Raw genomic sequence first — 18731 nt, forward strand, 5'->3', positions numbered from 1 at the left:
GATAAAATTAAAGACATAATATCGTACTTTTTGACACTAATAAGAAATTTATTAACGTGGGACGAACATTCAAGAGGGTGAGGGGAGAGAGTGAATAGGGTTGGTTTGGTTGGTTTTCATCTTTAAATTGGATTCTAACTTCCAACCTCTGCTGATCCCCCATTCATTGGAATACTTGTGTGTAGTAGCGGATCCCGAAATATTTTTTTAACGTGAGTATGCCTAGAAAACAGAAAGAGGCGAAACATAATGGAACTGGAACTTTTCAGTGAGTTTATAAACGTCAAGCATTAAACATATTTTGTTAAGTAATGAAAGGATGATTGTTTGGAACTTAATTTTAAATGTTGTGTATTAATGGAAATTAGTAATAGGGTTTGGTTTGTACTTATAGGTGCTAGCTAAGATTTACTTTTATTGCTGTTTTAAAAGATATTTTCTCATATTTAATTATATTTATTATATTTTTTCTTAAATGTCATTTTCATTGGTGTCATTAGAAATAGTTAATAATTGTCTAAAGTGTTCTTAATAATAGAAGTTAACGGTACGAACTAAGCGACCTCAATCATTAAGAGATTACTGTTATCACCTGAGAATTTGGGTTCGAGCAAGACGTCTACGATGTATAAACATTCATTGTCAAATGATTAAGAGTCTTTCGAATAAATACTACATTGTATTCACCTAAACGTATAAAAAAATAAGTTATATGAGTATCGTCGTAATTGACCATTTATTGTTTGCCATAATAAAAGCATTTCGAGCATGAAGAGGGACTCAAGGCTGAAACAATGACAGTTTCAAGTGCATGCACTTTCACGAATTTTCTTTCTTATTATTCTAAGAGGTGAAAAGGCATAGCAGAAGTTCCAAACTTCCAATATCATGAATCCGGTGTGTATGTGTGTGTATATATATATATATATATATATGATTTGCAGTTTGGATCCTCGTCCTTCAAACAACTCAAAACTTCCATCTAGGAATAAACTCATAGGCCAGCATGACTCGTTCATTCACCTCTCTAGCTGTGCTCCTCGTAGTTACTTTATCAGCCTCGGCTATTAAAGAAATTTCAGCTGCACCTTCGTGCATCTATGTCACCGGACAATTAATACCATGCCTCAACTTCCTGAACAGCGACAGTGATTCCGACTTTCCATCGCCGGAATGTTGTTCGGGTGCTCAAAGTATTGCTTGTCAAGCACAGACCAAAGATGACAGACAGGCTATATGCGAATGCCTTTCAAAGTATTAGCAAGTATCAGCACATCCGGTTCCTTCTGAGCACGAATACCTCTAATTGCTCCAAAATGCGGTGTCTATGTTTCTCTTCCACCGATTACCGGAGAAAGTGACTATTGCTCCAAGTAACCAATCCCTTCCTTTGCATTTCATCTTTCGTTTCTGAATCTTGCCAGTGTTTAAAGCCTTGATTGAGTTTTCTTCTTGCAGGATCGCCGCCTAACAATTTATCGACATATCGTCGTATTATGACACACTAGGGAAGAAATGCAGTTGGAAGAGTACAAGTAATATGTTGTACTTAATTTTAATGAAAAATAAGTCCTATTTGTGGCCAAATAAGAATCATACTTGATGTTAATGTGAATTCATAAGCATTGCTTCTTTATCACCCTACGTATTGTATACAAAGCTTTATATTTCTTCTGAATTTACTCTGTTATAAGATCAAAACTGTTAGCTATCTTCAGCTGCAAAATCAGGCTCGACTGGTTTTTGAGGAAGCAGTGGGTAATCTTTGAGGCAGCCTGGTGTTTCTCGAACCATTGTTCCGCAAGGTTCGTAATGCATTGGCAGCAAACTTTGATGCATAAAGAGTGGCACCGAGACTCGGTTAGGTTCCGGGCTCTTTTGCCAAAGCATCCTGAAACTTATCCTCTGCTTCATGAAGGGATTTCATAAGTTTCCTCTTGCAGTACCGGCGCCAGGCTGCTTGTAAAAAGATGCTGCCCAAGTCTGCCACTGCACCGAGTAGAACCTGCAAAATAAAGTTTACTTGATATTAGAATTTGGTTCCGTAATTAACAAGCAATGTTTAATTCTAGACTTACTTGAATGCGTGTCGGAACTGCTTGCTGTGAAGACGCCGAAAACTGGGAGGCCATGAACTTCAAGTCGTCAGCCATTAAAGCAAGGCTTCAAATTCGGTTAAGGCCTGCACGGTTCTAGTTGAGATAGGTAAATTCGATGACAATTGGAGATCCAAGGCCCATGTAAGAAGATCATCTCCACAAAGTCACCAGCCTTCAGATGAACAGAATTGAAGAAGCCAGTTCTTCCACCATTGGTCGTACTTATTAGATTTCCTCTGATGATAAACAGCATCTCCTCTACTGGATCTCCTTCCTGGACGATGTAGCTCTTCGGTGTAAAGTACCTGCTTGAGACGATCACACATTGCATCTAATAGTCGCTCATCCATTTTTTCAAACATTGGCACCTAAAAGGAAAACTATAGCTTAATAATCTTTGACGTAAACGTGCATGCTCATGTTATCAAGGTAGAAATTGTTAGGAAAGAACTCACTCTCTTAAGAAGATCCAAGCAAAGATGCCTCTTTATATCCCTCCTGAGATCTTTTGGCAGGTTCCAATCAATGCCTCTTCTTCAACCCCTCTGGTTGCTTGCCATTTATACTGTTCGTACTTCCTAATACGTTCCCTGAGGTTATCAGGAAGCATTCGATGCGACATCCATTGTTCTTCATCTTGCCTTTTCACTCTCATTTCCTCGACTCGACCCCGGTCGACTGCAGATATTCCTGCAAAAACAGAACAAGTAATGTTCAAGGACTATGGATGAGTTGGCAAGATTAAGTGGCGAAAAAACGGAATTGAATTAAGAAATACCTGCATATTCCCAATAAGCAGTGAAAACAGAACCAGTCCACCAATGGAAATCACTATGGCAAAGAGTATTTCCCACACAAAGGTGCTGGTTTTGAGATTCTGACCCACAGAACTAAATAGGACAATAGGTACAAGTTAGCAAACTATTCAATGGAACAGGTAGCCAGTGACTTAATATGAACAAAACTGGAGGGATGTAGTTTATAAACCTTAGATTACGCAAACCCCACCAAAAGCAGTAAAATAATTTCTTTGGAAAATCCCAGGTTTCCACCACCCCGGACTCAAGTGCATCGATGAATATACCAAAGTTGAAGGCCTCGGAATCCTTTTGGTCATCAGGATTGATGAAAGGGCACGAAGCATTCAGCAATTTCACTAATGTGGTGTTACAGTTGTAGTGGTTATCACAGTACAATACACTTTCTTCACCTTCACCTATGGCGTTGCGCCAACAGCTGTCTTCTCGTTCTATCGAGATCAAGTACCAGAATGCCCCGACTACCTGTAATGTATTTCTTTAGAGATTGAAAGATGAAAATCGCATGGTAACGATAGAATGATTTGTTGAGTATAAGGAATAGCACTTACATGACTACTAGCATGTAGAGGAAGAGATTCAAAGCAGCTCCAGCCCATGCTGTTTCAGTAAGTATGCCAGAAGTCCTTGTAACTTCTTTGTAAAGAGGAAAGATTCGAATGATTCTCGGAACATATTGGGCAAAAATAATGGATTCCAACAAGTCCTTTGTGACCAATGAAACCGGGCCCTTGATTTTGGGAATTATAAACTAAGATGACCACCTAAGCAAACAAACAATCAAGATGCTGCTTGAACAAGTTGAGGTGTACTTGAACCTCATGGAAAAAGAAACCAATTACATTTAGTACCTGTGGGAGTGGAAGAATTGCCAGAACATCAATAATGTAGTACTTGGGCAAGTATCTCCTTGCTATTGCCCAAGGATCCTCAATCAATTCACCCCTACCGAATACCCTAGACGACGGGGCAATAAATGCAGTACGGAACTGAAAGATCATGTGAAGTATATAAAAGGCATCGATGAAAGTTCGAAGTACACAAGCAGTCATTTCCAATCTGTGATCCAAGTTAAGGCACTTGCGACGGCCATCGACGACGGGGATGTAAAAGAACAAAGGGTCCTGCAAGAGCAATGGCACATGAGAGAAGGAACATTATTCCATGTCTGAAGAAACTGTCCTTGTGGATTAAGAATCATCTTCTTCGAACCCAATGCCTTTTCCTTGTCGGTTATCGGATTACGTCCCGAAGAACAGAAACTTATCGGTTTCTTAAAGCTTCTAATCCTTTCAGAACCCTTCTTGAATACTCTCTTGAGACCCCATAACTGCATGAAATGATGGCCCAACTTTCATTTCAAATAATCCTGAATCCCAATCTTGAAACCCGAGTTGAATCGTCAAATCAATCCAAGCCAAAAAAAAAACATGCAAAAGAGGAACTTTAAGCATTGATTCTACGAACAAATACAAACCTTACGAAGTTTTCTTGCCGGAAAGTAATTTTAATCAAGTTCTCCGGCTGTTCTTCAAATGCTGGAATTAAAACCTTCGAGATCAGTTGGTTAACTCTAGTTTATAATCCAGACCCTGCCAAAAACAAAACCAAGCTTCATATCAGATTGTTACAAGAATTCTATATATCATACCCTAAATACAGAAGTAATTAAGTTAAACAATAATAATAATACTAAAAAAAGACACAACAAAAGTAAATCGTTGGTGTATCTAGAAAATCTTTTAATAAAAGCCATAAACTTCAACTCGTGCCACCATCATAATCTACCTTACCTAACCAAACAAATATTTTAGTTTTTTTTCAGCGTGTAAAAGACGTTAATGATAGTGTTCTTTCATATTGAGTTGCAGAACTGAAATCGGTCTACTTTAACTATGAAATAGGTTACATAAACAGAACACATTTCCATCTTTAACGAAGAGGAAGAAGAAGAAGAAAGCGAAGATCCTAAAGACCATGAATCCATAATCATTAATCTTTCATAGTTGAATGACAAAACAGAGGAACAACGGTGATGGTTGTTATGTACTTATATTGCTTTCTCTTCAAAACAAAGAAAAGTTGGTAAAAATGAAAAAAAAGAAAGATAGACTTGCCTTAACCAAATCAAGACTAAAAAATGATTAAGTTTCACTTAGTTTTGGAAAATCCCAGAGACCCAAAAAGGGGAAAAACTTGTTTGCTTGATTACTTGGGAATGTTTTCAGAGAAACCAAACAAAGCAGGGAGAGAGACAAAACAGAAGAAGCCGTTTCTGTCTTTGTTGTGATGAAGACATAAAAGCAATGGAAATGGAGGAGAAGTTTTTTCAGCCACTTTTAGAAGAAAAATTAAGAAAGTTCCAAGAGGGAGAGAGTCGGCGGCAGTTATTTTCAGCGATTCTATCATGCCTTTTCCCAAAGAGAACCAAAAACAGAGGGATATTTTTCCATTTTTATTAGGATTATAACAATACCTAAAGTATATTATTTTTTCTAAACTATTTTTATCAAAATAAGTATTTAATTTTATTTTTTTTATCAAAATAGATACTTAAAGTAATTTTAGTCAAAGTAAGTACCTAAAGTATTCTTTAAATCAATATCTCATGTCAACTTTTTTTATAACATAGATGAAAATGTTTGAATAATGAGAAAATCGCCTCAGTGACCAAAAATGCCTTATATATACGATTTTAACCAACTTTTTTTGGATTTGCCAAAATGACCAACAAAATCGCAACGCGAAATAAAAAATCGCAACGCGATCCCCAGAATCGCAAATCAGTTTCCAAAATCACAACGCGATTCTTGAAAATCGCAATGCGATAGTACAAATTCGCATTGCGATTTTCCAAAATCGCAACGCGAATATGAAAATCGCAACGCGAACACATAAATCGCAACGCGTATCCGTAAATCGCAACGTGTATCCGTAAATCGCAACGCGTATGGTAAATCGCAATGCGTATCCGTATATCGCAACGCGTATCCGTAAATCGCAACGATAATAAATAAAATCACACGCGTATCCGTAAATCGCAACGCGATATTTAAAGCGCCATTATAATCGCTACGCGTATTTTATTTTCAAATTACAAAAACCAATATTAAGACAAAATCCCGTAATCGCAACTCATAACCTAAAACCTAAAATCACAACTCAGTCCCATCTCCATCTCTCTCTCTACGGCGAAGAAATCCGTCCCCATCTCCGAAGATTTCCGTCCCCATCTCCGGCGAAATCCCTCACAACCATTCACGGTCAGAAATCCCTCACAATATTCAGAAATGGAAAATCAACCTCTGAGGGTTAGTTTTTTAATTATTTTTATTTTGAAATGTTTGCATTTTGTAGGTTTTTCATATTGAAACTGATGATAAGTTTACTGGTCATTTCAATAATAGATTAACCATTTCACTTAGATTTCATTTCGCGTTACGATTCTGTCGTTGCGATTTTCATTTCGCGTTGCTATTCTCTCGTTGCGATTTTCAAGTTAGTATTTGTCTTTGTCTTTGTTCTGTCTTTTGGTTGAAGTAATGCAATCCATTCAAGTTTCAATTTGCAGAAGAGTCGCAACGAGATAAATGAAAATCGCAACGAGAGAATGACTGTCGCAACGAGAGAAATGAAAATCGCAACGAGAGAATCGCAACGCGAAATGAAAATCGCAACGAGAGAATCGCAACGCGAAACCAAAATCGCATTGCGATTTTCATTTCGCGTTGCGATTCTCTCGTTGCGATTTTCATTTCGCGTTGCGATTCTCTCGTTGCGATTGTCATTTCGCGTTGCGATTCTCTCGTTGCGATTTTCATTTCAACCAAAAGACAAAACAGTGTTGCAAATTTTAGTTTCAAGAATAAACTACTACTTTTTATGTTTATTGTTTTTGGTATATCTTCACAGTGTAGTTTTTGGTATATCTAACTTGGTATGTTTATTGTTTTTGTAGAAATTTTTTTCGGCTCAATTGACCTTGAGAAATAAAGTCAGCCTGGCCACTACAATTGCTTCGAAGCTTTCACCTGCTCAAAGACAATTGTTTGAGGAAACCTGCTTCGGGCCATGGCTGAGAGTACAGCATCCGGGTGGAGATGCTAATTTGACCCATTTGTGGCTTCACCATAACATCAAATCTACCCGACAGTATACAACGTGGTGAGGAAGAGATATGGTTTCATTTTCCACCAGCGTATACTTGTTTTGGGCGGAAGGAGTTCTGCTTAATCTGGTCTACGATTCGGACACGATGATGTAGGTCGGTACACTCGTCATATCGCCCGCCCATCATGGTTATCCCGGGTTTTTCCGGATGAGTCAATGGGAGAAGCCGAACCTACATGTCGACGACCTGAAGAAATTGTTTAATAAGAAAGCTGGTTTCACTCGGATGGATGACGTCGATGTTGTCCGAGTATGCCTTCTACTACTTGTGTATGCCGGCTTTTTAGGCAGAGAGGCCAGACAACCTATTCATCGGGAGCTAATAATATTGGTAGAGGACCTGAATGCATGGAATCTGTTTCCGTGGGGTTCGTATATATGGAAAGCTACCTGGACTAAGTTGTCGTCTGCCTTTGCTGACCGCAAAAGTTTGCGGGGCGATGGTCCAAATACACTTTGTCAGGCTTTGTTTGGGCCTTTAAGGTAAGAATTTCTATATAATGTTTCTAAAATTATAATTAATTATTTAACAATTACTAATTTTGTTATTATATTGTTTGTAGATTTGGATATTCGAGGCTTTCCCCAGCATGCGTACATATGCAATAAAACGTCAAATGATATTCCCAGGGCTATTTCCTGGAAGAGGAAAACTCTGTTGGATTAGGAAGACTTAATACCATATGCGACAATAAATAATGTAAGTTAACACAAATACTTTCATATAATATAAACAAGTTATTAATAGTAGACGTTTAACTTGTTTGAGTTTTATATTTTAGGAGGCCAACATTCCATTACAAAGACTGACACCCACGGAGGAAGAGCTTGCCACTGATTGGTGGCAAGCTAGTCAGAGTTTTTTTGATGGCACGGATGAGCAGCATCCACTTCCTCCAATTCGAGAGCCATCACCTCACCTAGAGCCATCACCCGATCGACCCGACTATACACCTCTAGAACGAGAGCCATCACCTATCCCGTCACATCATCGAGCCTCTTCTCCATCACCTCATGATAGGCGACCGGCAAAGATGCCACGACTCCTATCTCCCATGTTCTCCACCTCCACCTCCACGGGATGAGTCAAGGGAGTTACGTGATGAGGTCAATGCCTTGCGTGAGGAGATCTGTACTCTACGCGATAACGATGGTGCATGGCGTGTGGAGGTGTCAACTTTACGTGGTGAGGTTGCCGCTCTACGTGAGATGATAGTATCGTTGCAGAATGAGGTTCATACTCTACGCAACGAGGTAAGTTTAAGATTTTCCATATTTACTTAATGATAAATTTACTCGTAATTTCACTTAGATTAGCCATTTCACTTAGATTGCTTAGTAAATTTATTCGGTTGCTGCCAATCTGCTAAACTGTGTATTCTTTAACACTGTGAAATAGTATTTGTCTTTGTTTTGTCTTTTGGTTGAAAGTAAATTTGTTCGGTTGCTGCCAATTCTGCTAAACTGTGTATTCTTTAACACTGTGAAATAGTATTTGTCTTTGTTTTGTCTTTTGGTTGAAAGTAAATTTGTTCGGTTGCTGCCAATTCTGCTAAACTGTGTATTCTTTAACACTGTGAATAGTATTTGTCTTTGTTTTGTCTTTTGGTTGAAAGTAAATTTGTTCGGTTGCTGCCAATTCTGCTAAACTGTGTATCTTTAACACTGTGAAATAGTATTTGTCTTTGTTTTGTCTTTTGGTTGAAAGTAAAATTTGTTCGTTGCTGCCAATTCTGCTAAACTGTGTATTCTTTAACACTGTGAAATAGTATTTGTCTTTGTTTTGTCTTTTGGTTGAAGTAAGCAATCCATTCAAGTTTCAATTTGCAGAAGAAGAAATAGTTTACTTTCGCAACACGAAACTTAAAATCGCAACGCGAAACCAAAATCGCAACGCGAAATGAAAATCGCAACGACAGAATCGCAACGCGAAATGAAAATCGCAACGAAAGAATCGCAACGCGAAATGAAATCGCAATGCATTTTGGTTTCGCGTTGCGATCTTGTCGTTGCGATTTTGGTTTCGCGTTGCGATTCTGTCGTTGCGATTTTCATTTCGCGTTGCGATTTTGGTTTCGCGTTGCGATTTTTAAGTTTCGTGTTGCGAAAGTAAACTATTTCTTCTTCTGCAAATTGAAACTTGAATGGATTGCTTACTTCAACCAAAAGACAAAGACAAATACTAACTTCAGGTATTAGTTTGAAACATATTTTTCTTTGTTATCTGATGCTTTTGTGAACTATGTAGAATATGACTTGGGTGAATACAATGCAAGTTTGAAACATATTTGTCTTTGTTTTCCTGTTTAAATATCATGTTTAAATATCATGTGTTTATTTACTGATTTTTGTATTTAATTATTTAGCGGCCCGATAGAGTGGATGCTTTACGTCGGGTTGCTTGCACGACGGAGTTCACGCATCAGACAGCGTGCACGTGCTATTAAGTCTCCGTACACCCCAATAGTGCGAAGACACCGCAAGAAGAAGCCCGACTCGCCTGTCATCCCTCAAGAGTCCACTCCTATCGTTGAAGAGGCCCCCCTATCATTCCTCGAGAGTCCCCTCCCACCGTTCAAGAGGCCACTGTCATCATTGAAGAGGTCCCTCCCACCATTCAAGAGCCGATTCACATGGCGTCATATGTAGGCTTCTTGAGAAACCTCTGACGTGCCGGACATGATGGATTCAAGTGGCTCTGTATGAGTTACCGGCCAGTACCATACCGGTATCTGAAGAGGAGAGGGAACAACTACCGGACACAATTCTGGATAACACCCTTTGGGCTAAGACCGCTGTTGATTTTTATCTACATGAGCGGAGCCAGGGGTGTTTCACTGACATATGCAAGCTCACCGATGATATCTATTTGTTGCTTGATCGGTCTTGGTGGGGGGCGTATTATTAGGGGTCGAAGACAATGGCTATTTCGATGGGGGGGTAAGTCTTATATTTTTCTTATATTTCAATTTGATTAATTTTTTTTAAATTTATGTAAGTCACTAATATATGTCTTTTTTTGTAAAACAACATATCGATGCGTGGGTGACACGTCTTCTAATAATAAGAAAACTTAAGAAAAATAAAAATATACGATATACAATTATGCCGACGTCTTTTCACGCCGTTCACTTGAAGAATGCACGAGATGAATCATTTGATTTGGGCAATGGACAAGCTAAACTTTATCCTGCATGGTGGGAGGTCGATAAGTTACGAATTCAAATAAATAATACCTGCATGGTTTCTTTTCTTGTAGTACCACTGTTGAATAGAGGCTCGAAAAAACTCCATTAACATAGTAATGGGTAATTTCCGGGAATGACGACTTAGAGCGTTGATTGATTCTGCACTATTAGACGTCATGAAACCATATCTTGCTCCAAGTTGATGTACTCTTGACCATCTTTCAAACCCGACATCTTCTAGTGTTTGAGCACACTGAGGCAAAACACGTCTTAAACAATTTATATGCTTATTGAAATCCACTTCCCGATAAGCTTTTACAGCCTTCCAGTATGTCCATCTGTGCTTTTTTATACCAGCAGACCTTGATTTTAGATTTCTATACAAATGAACACCACAAAGTCCATGAAAAGCATCTGGGAAACACCTTCTAACAGCGTTGTCAATTGAGTTTGCCCTATCGGGATGATTGTCAGATTGCTAATAGGACCTATGCAATCCCTAAGATGCCCCATAAACCATGTCCATGAATAAGAGGTTTCAGATTTGCCAACCCCGTAAGCTATTGGCAATATCCCATTGTTAGCATCCATGGCTACTGCTAATAAGTTTACTCCAAGGTATCGACCTTTCAAATGTGCTCCGTCAACTATAATAACTGGGCGCATGCAAGTAATAAACGAACGAATCTACAAATAATATACACAAGAAATATAATCATTTAAATGTGAAATGCATGTAACTAACAAAAATGAGTCAACAAAATTATATTGATTTACTAACCGTAGCACCAATGGCGATAAACAGCAACTCAAAGCGTCCATCTATCTGTTTTGATATGAGTTACCGACCCAGGATTTTTCAGCTTTAATTGTGACAATAAGCCGGCAGTTGGGCAAACGATGCTTCTGGCGACCCCCTCAACAATTCCAAGGCATAACATTTGGCTCTCCAGCTTGAGAATATGATATACTAATCTTGAACCGAGCATTCATGTCAGTCATAATTTCATGTCCCCGATATACCTGCCATTCAAAACATTAACTCAGCCAGAAAACCACCCAACACCTTTTGTTTGCCTGTCTATGGTGAGGAAAAACTTGGGTTCTTGAACATGTATGTTTATCAATAAAAGTCCTAACTTGAAACATTTTGCAATCTTTTATTCTCTTTGCAATCATACGCCACGTACAGTTTTTGTCAATCATACACCTTGTTTCGAAACGATCTTTGCTTGATTTGTTAACTTTTAGTTGATAGCCATCTTCCACACATTTCGTATATAAAGCTATCTTCAAGTCTTCCTTTGTATCAAAACATCATCTTTCTTGATACGAATAACTTTTGTGTAACAATCAACTGCTTTCTTTATCAACTCTTCTTCTGGTATCTGAAGTAATTCTGGCATATTCCAGTTATACGCCCGTGGCATTTTTTTTCTTCGGGACTTTTTCTTCTTCTTTTTCTTCTTCAGGATTATATGAATTACAGAATGGATGTTCAACATGTTCATTCACAGTCGTAACTTCCTCCTCATTATCATCAACAAAACATTCTTCGGCAACGGCTGTTTCATCATCAAAATTCGGGTATTGACAATATCAATATCATTACACGCATGGTCTGTTTCTTCTTCTGAAACATCATCAAAATCCGTGTATTGACCAATATCAAAGTCCGATATTGACCAAGACCAAATTTCGAATACTGACTAGTACTCACAATTTTTTCTGTTGGCTCATCATCGTCTAACTGGTCAATACGAAAACCGGAATTTGGTGCTGAAAGTTGATTGGGATTTGGATTAGAGAAAGGTTGTGGGTTTTGAGAAAAACTTAGTTGATTACTACCCGCTACTGACCCAACAATACTACTTTTAGGTTCAACAACATACAATGTAACATCATCTTGTGAAACACTAATGTAAGCAATGAATCGTTCAACATCTTCATTGTCGGTTAACAAATAAACTTTACCATTTCTCTGATAAGATAGCCTAAATCCACTTAGGGGCTCTAAATTCAATTTATTTGAAACACGTAGCATTAGAGTTTCATAAGTTAACTTTTGTAAAGACAATTTTAGTTGAAGATTCATGGGTAAAGGCATATATTGTAAAACACCATGAACATTATCCCATGACCCTCCAAAACACAAATCTATCCAACATGATCAACATTAGATGATTTCATGGTTGTAAATAATTTACTAAACAGACGAGTGCGAAACTAAAACCTGTTGCCGGATTGGGAAGGATGTCGTTGGATATAGAACGGATGTCGCCGGAGAGAGTGATAGATGGAGATGGAATGAGTTGCGATTTAGGGATTTAGTTATGATTCATGTTATATACCCAAATTTCAGTGTTGTGATTTAAGATTCTCGTTGCGATTTACGGATTACGTTGCGATTTACAGATTCTCGTTGCGATTTACGGATTATCGTTGCGATTTACGGATACGCGTTGCGATATAGGATACGCATTGCGATTTACCCATACGCGTTGCGATTTACGGATACACGTTGCGATTTACGGATACGCGTTGCGATTATGTGTTCGCGTTGCGATTTTCATATCGCCGATTTTGGAAAATCGCAATGCGAATTTGTACTATCGCATTGCGATTTTCAAGAATCGCGTTGCGATTTTGGAAACTGATTTGCGATTCTGGGGATCGCGTTGCGATTTTTATTTCGCGTTGCGATTTGTGGTCATTTTGGCAAATCCAAAAAAAGTTGGTTAAATCGTATATTATAACTTTTTTTTGTCACTGAGGCGATTTTCTCTTGAATAATTTAGGCATCTATTTTGACATAAATACCTTAGGTATCTATTTTGAAGTAAAAAGATAACTTTATACTTATTTTGAAAAAAAAAATACTTTAAGTACTTAAATGAAAAAGAGTATACTTTAAGTACTTATTTGTTAATATAAATTTTTATTAGACATGTAAATTTCGTTAATATAATTTAAAATAAAAAAAATCCAAAGCCTCAAAACTCTCAACTTAAACCCTAAAGCTCAGCTATTCATTCCGAACTCTGTCCATACCTCATTGACCCAGCCTTAAAACCCTCATGAACCATCCCCAAATCTTCATCACCTTGCAACCACAAACTCCAAAATCTTTATTAAAATCTCCTAAACCTTGAAGTTAGTGTATTTACATTCTGGTTGTACGCCTCAACAATCAAAGTATTGCACGTTGGAGAATAATGTTACCTCAATCCAATAAAAATTGAACGGTGGAAGGGGCACAAAACAATACTATTTGGTTTTCGTGTCTTTTTTAATCTGGTTCAACGAGATCTAAACCGAAAGATTAAAAAAGAAGAGAAGAAAATCATTTAAACACAATATCAACTTACATCAGTGACACTATTTTATTAATGAGGTGTAAAAGCATTGTTGTAAAAACACTCGACTATTCTTTAATCAATGATGTAACTTAAGTGACACTATTTTAAAACATGAGTAATTCAAATTTTAATGATTAAATTAAAATTATTTTGATTTTAATGATTATAATAAGTGTAAGAAGAAAGTTGAGTGATAAAATAGTAGTTTACCCATTCATTGATGACAGAAACCCCGAAATCCTAAGCTCATTAATTGGCGGGTTTAAAGGGACATCTTAGTAATAGGAGCCTCTGCCCCAGACCGTTTCGACCTAAGCCCAGGGCCAGCTCTGAGTTCTCTCCTAAAAACAGAGGATAATGCCCGTGCCTCGAGAAGCCTGATCAAGGAAAAAGCCGAGTTCACAGGATCGGCGAGTTAAGAACCTTTCGTTCCTTGACTGACTAACTAGCGAAGATGGGAATTAGCTACGATTAGAGATAGAGAGGGAAATATGGGTTCATCGAAGAGGAAAAGGAAGAGTGGGACTGGGACTGGGAGCCACTCAGGTGATTTGGATTCGTTGAAGGGATCCAAAGGAAATAAAAATAAGAGTAGTTGGATAGTGCTAGTGATGCTGTAGGTGATGGTGGAACTTTCAGGAAGAATGCAAGATCCAAACTGGGATTGGACAAGGATGTTGGCCCAACACGGAATCCAAGTTCACCGGAGGGAACCGAAAACTTATTTGAGTGAAACAAGGCGTGTTTTCATCAATTTTATCAGACATGATTCTTATTTCTTGTTTTTACTACTATAAATGTCTGATTTTTTTCTTGCAACGCTTGCAGATTCGATCAACTTCCCCTTTCCTTGTCACTGAAGGGAGTCAAGGATACTGGGTATGAGATGATGACTTTGGTACAGGAGGCAACTCTTCCAGCTATACTACAAGGTTTTGTTTCCTTTTTGCATTATTTATAACCAGCATTCCAGTGATGGGTCCTTTGTACTATCTACTTTCTTGTTTGTTTATTATTGAACACTTCAATTCTTAATGGTGAGGAAGTCAGACATGCTGAAAAAGTAGCTGCAATTTGTGGCATTTGTTCAAATATGTTTTAAAGAATTAGTTGAAGAATGGTTAATCTCTAGCCTCTGATTTATTACTTGTGCATTGATTTTTGCTGTTTTGAGTAAATATATTCCATTTTTTTGGTATCCCAAATGCTATCACAATTTTGTTTTCTTATTTTTTAGGCAAGGATGTATTGGCCAAGGCCAAAACAGACACAAGAAAGACTAGCATTTTCTGGTAAGACGTCGCATGTTTGAGCCACTTTGTTGAAAAGTGGTTAATATCTGCTACACGACCTTATCAGAGTTATAAGTTTTTTTCACAAGTTCTTAATGATTTTTTGCCTTTTTTTTTCCTTTGGGGGGGGGGGGGGGTTTCTATGTTTTTGTTATCTCCTGTTCTTAACTTTATTGTCTCTTTTAACGAGGGATTGAGTACAGGCATCAACAATGATTAGTTACTCTGAAGTTTATAGTATCTATTGGATGCTGGAATTCCATGAACTAGTGAAACTTACTAATTACTATACATTGGTGCTCCGGATTGTAAGTGTGCTGGAGGTGTTCACTTTGCTTACTTTGTTTTTATTTTCAGATCCATCAATTGAAATTGTTTCAAAATTGCCTCCTACTAGTCCTGATTTTAAGCAACCCACTAGCAATTAATGTTCTTGTAATATGTCCAACTAGAGAGCTTGCAAATCAAGCTGCTTCAGAAGCTAACAAATTATTGAAATATCATGCGTCTATTGGTGTACAAGTAGTTATTGGAGGCAACCGCTGATAAAGAGAGAAAAAGCCTGCTAGCAAAACCTTGCCAGGTGAGTTTGTTGTAATTAATTCTTGCTTCTTATTCATTAAGGTAATGGTTGGAAAAATGTGTTGATTCCTATTGATGTGATTCAAGGGGAAAACAACAGTAAAGTATCAGGAATTCAGAAGTGACTGAAATATGAATGGGAATGAAGATGGAACTCTATAAACTTCTGACTATGTAAAACCTCGAATTTTAAATATTAATTCAAAGAAGAGAGTGAGAATGATTGTCTCGGTTGTAAAGCCTACAACTTATTTATATTGACTTTCTATCTTACAAGAAAAGATACTAAACTTCTTGCAAGAAAAGCTATCTATAACCCTAGATTCAAACCCTAAAAATAACTAATAACCCTAAAAATACTTCATATTCCTAGTCTTAGCGGTCTATCATATGTCTAATAATTAATAAATATTATAAATTCAAACTGAAACAATAATCCATTATTAGATAGATTAAGCTTGTATTAGTTATCTACATTGTTAAACTTTTACTGTCATGATGTGAAATGAGATTGAGAGAGCTGAAGAGGGATCTATGTAGGTTATGTCTTAATATGTTGAACATGAACCGTCAATTCTTGTCAATCCAATTTCTGGTCTTCACTTTGAGTAAATACTACATTTACTATCAAGGCCATATATTAGAGGACGTGGTTACATTTTATCACCATTTAACTCTCAGATTCTTGTTGCTACACCTGGAAGGCTCAAAGACCATATTAAGAATACTGAAGGATTTCAGGGAGGCTGAGTGGTTTGAAGGTACTTGTATTTGATGAAGCAGATCGTTTATTAGCCATGGGTTTTCGTAAGAGATCTAAAAGATAATTGCGTCTGTTCCAAAGCACCGGCAGACACTTTTTTTGTGTGCAACGGTTCCTGAAGAGGTTTCTTTCTTTATCCCTGGTGTATATCGGGTATTGATTTTCCACATATTTGAAGAAAATTCTGAATTTGCTAATTGGTGTGAAGGTCCATCAAATCTGCCACATTGCATTGAGAAAAGATCATGAATGTATCAATACAATTCAAGAAGGCTCTGAGGAGACAAATTCAAAGGTGGGGTTTTCGGCCTTTTTTGTGTTCAACTTGGAATTTTCTTGTCTTCATTGCTTAAATTTTGGATATTTCAGGTTCAACAAATGCATATGATTGCTTCTCTGGACAAGCATTTTTCGCTTCTGTATGATCTTCTGCAAGAGCATGTTGCAGATGATGTTGACTACAAGGTGCAATTTTTAATTGGACAGTTGCAGTTATAAAGTTTTTTTTCATCTCCGAAGACTTTGCTACTAGAAAAACAATTCTTAAATGTTTGATATCAAGACTTAAATATCAAATGACACTTTTTTGCTCACCATTTGATGATTCTTTGCAAAATATGTTATCTAGCAATGTATTCTGCAGGCTATTGTGTTCTGCTCTACTGCTAAGGTAACAAAGGGGTGGCTGAATTTCTTTGTAAGAAGATGAATGTTAGAGAGATTCATTCAAGAAAATCACAGAATTATAGAACAAAGGTATCTGATGAATTCCGAAAGTCAAAAGGCTTATTCTAGTGACATTTGATTTCTGCTCGTGGGGTTGATTATCCTGATGTTACACTTGTCATTCAGGTAAGGAATAATTTTTTCTTGTTAAAATTAAATCCCCTGTTCTTGGTTGTGTTTCCTGGGAAATGTGCTTGAACTATTTTGAACCTGTAATGGAATGAGGTATTCGGTTTGTGAGTTGGAATCAGTCTGTATCCAAGTGCTTTGTTCCTTTTTTATATTTAAATATATATTATATTCTATCTACAACTCAGTCTCATTTACAAACATTTTGTTATTACAACCTGGAAAAAAAACATTTTATTACTACAGTGGGGCGTGCCGGCTGATAGACAACAGTATATACATCGGCTAAGTAGAACTGGGCATAAGGGTAAAGAAGGGAAAGGAATACTCTTGCTGGCACCATGGGAGGATTTTTTTCTACATAGCATCAAGGATTTGCCAATGACAAAGGCTTTTACCTTTGGTGGATCCAAACACAAACAGGAAGGTACACGCTTTTAGTAGAACGTACCTTAGGATTTATTTGCAAATGGCAAGTGAATCTTTGATGGTTTTAAAATACGGTTCAACAGGTGGAGGGGGCTCTTTCCTGCGTAGAGAAGATGACCAAAGAATCGGCTTATCTGGCATGGCTTGGTTATTACAATTCTGTTAAGAATGTAAGCAAGGATAAGCACAGGCTTGTGGAGCTCGCCCAGGAGTTCAGCAGAAGCATCGGTCTTTACAAAATTCCTTCAATCCCGAGATGCGTTGTAAATAAGATGGGCCTTGCTAATATCCCTCGTCTGCGTGCAATCTAAACTAGACCTGGACTGGAAGAAGCTCAACCATTGACTCAACCTCGATTCTCATATCAGCCCTGCCCTCCCTCCCTAGAGGAAAGATATTGTGTGTACTTTTTGCAGTTGAACATTAGACATTTTGAAGTACGTAATTAAATTATCTCATAGGTGGAAAACATCGGCTTGATTTTCATTTCGAATTAGACGGAAACCTTCAATTTTGATCATTTAATTTTTATTACCTACTCATTTTCTTGACCATGGAAATGTTATGGTTGCACTGGAAACTTTGAGCAACGAAACTGAATTATAGAGCCCTGATAAAAATTGTGGGAAAGTAAACCTCCTAACCATTGCAATCTGATTTAAAATGATAATGGAGAACTCAGTGCCTACATTGTAATCCTAAGGAGATCCTATTTCGGTTACAATTGGTGTATAGAGCCTAAGTTTAAAGCCTAACCTTCTGTGTCCTGCTTCCTTTAACCACTCGAAAAAACAGAGCATTTAAAACAAAATGATAATGGAGAACTCAGTGCCTACACTTGTAATCCTAAGGAGATCCTATTTCGGTTACAATTGGTGTATAGAGCCTAAGTTTAAAGCCTAACCTTCTGTGTCCCGCTTCCTTTTAACCACTCGAAAAACAGAGCATTTAAAAAAAATGATTTCGTCATTATAGTGTACAAACAAGAACACGCCAAGAAGTAGGGTTTGACCGTCAAGTGAGAAAACCATCGTTAACCAATCCCTGAATCAGAACTCGCTTTCATGACCCGATGCGAACAAACAAGCCTGGTAAGTGGATTTTTTCAATGGCATGCCACCATCATTTCTTCCCTTGGATGGAAAGAATGGGGGCTGAGACTCTCCTCATCTTCCA

At 37.6% G+C, this 18731-nt stretch overlaps 2 pseudogenes; one reads left to right on the forward strand and one right to left on the reverse strand.

The window, feature by feature from the left end:
• Positions 1-1704: 1704 nt before the first annotated feature.
• On the reverse strand, positions 1705-5326 carry LOC120186323 (annotated as a pseudogene).
• An 8799-nt stretch (positions 5327-14125) lies between these two features.
• On the forward strand, positions 14126-18075 carry LOC120186324 (annotated as a pseudogene).
• Positions 18076-18731: the final 656 nt, after the last annotated feature.

Source organism: Hibiscus syriacus, unplaced genomic scaffold (assembly GCF_006381635.1).
Source record: "Hibiscus syriacus cultivar Baekdansim isolate YM2019G1 unplaced genomic scaffold, ASM638163v2 tig00113337_pilon, whole genome shotgun sequence".
NCBI classification, from domain to species: Eukaryota; Viridiplantae; Streptophyta; class Magnoliopsida; order Malvales; family Malvaceae; genus Hibiscus; species Hibiscus syriacus.